This window comes from Muscardinus avellanarius, assembly GCF_963383645.1.
Source record: "Muscardinus avellanarius genome assembly, chromosome: 1".
Classification (NCBI taxonomy): Eukaryota; Metazoa; Chordata; class Mammalia; order Rodentia; family Gliridae; genus Muscardinus; species Muscardinus avellanarius.
This window is the reverse complement of record NC_137786.1, coordinates 190,783,767-190,784,771: the sequence shown is the minus strand read 5'-3', so window position 1 is coordinate 190,784,771 and position 1,005 is coordinate 190,783,767. Positions and strand designations below refer to the sequence as shown.

General features: G+C 38.7%; 1 pseudogene across 1 annotated transcript; it reads right to left on the bottom strand.

Annotated features, from left to right (window-relative positions):
• Window positions 1-350: 350 nt before the first annotated feature.
• Window positions 351-710, bottom strand: LOC308262777 (large ribosomal subunit protein eL31-like; annotated as a pseudogene). Its single transcript has one exon. The product of its transcript is annotated as a large ribosomal subunit protein eL31-like (transcript).
• Between the last annotated feature and the right edge of the window lie 295 nt (window positions 711-1,005).

Genomic DNA, 1,005 nt, shown 5'->3' with positions numbered 1-1,005 from the left:
CTGAGTTGCAAAGGACCTCACTTGATAATAACTGGGGCTGTCCCTGAACCAAGATCCTCCTGTCTCATCCTCCCAAATGCTGGAATTATAAGTGTGTGCCACCACACCTGACTAACATTAAGTTTTTTTAAAAAAACTCTACCTAGTAAAATATTCTATAAACAAAAGGCAAGGACAGCTCATCAAACTGGAGTCATTGTTTGCAATGACTAATAACCAGTTAAGATTTGAGATCCAAAATACATAAAGAATTGCAATAAAGCAATAATAAAACGGCAAAAAATAGGGCAAAGTATATAAACAAGACAATTTTTTTTTCAGCTATATAACTTTTATTTGGCTTTCAGTGGTTAGTTCTCATCCACGTTGACTGTCTGCAGATTTTTGAAGGTGGTAACGGGAACGTAGGTGACCAAGGTGTAAAGTTTATTGGGTGAGTCTTCATCCTCATTCCGCTTTCTGGACAATTGCACATGAATCCGATATGGAATGTTCTTGATTCCTTTGGCCCAGACGGCTTTGTTGAGCCTGGAGTCACCATCTCCTTCATGGCAAATTTCCGGATCTCCTTGAGTGCCCGAGGGGCACGCTTCTTGAAACCCACTGCATGGATGCGCTTGTGAATATTGATGGTGTACTCCCACGTCACCACCTCCGCCCTTCTTCTCGCCACCCTTTTTTGCGGGAGCCATTTTGCTGGGCCCAAGTTGGAAAGGACGAGCGCAAGGGATTCTAAACAAGACAATTTAAAGATCATCAATAAACTTAAGATACTAAAAATCAGTGAAATTAAAACACACTAAAGCTCAGTAAAATTAAAACACAAGTAAGATAGTTTTTATTTGCCAACTTGAAATGCTTCAAAATAATCTGATTTTTAAGTGTTTGCAGGAAAGAATAGTTGCTACTCACTGTTGCTAGGAATGTAAATTTGTTTGGTTACTCTGGAGAAATTTTAGATGTCTTTATTTAAACTAAACTTGTGCATTACTTTGGACCTAACAA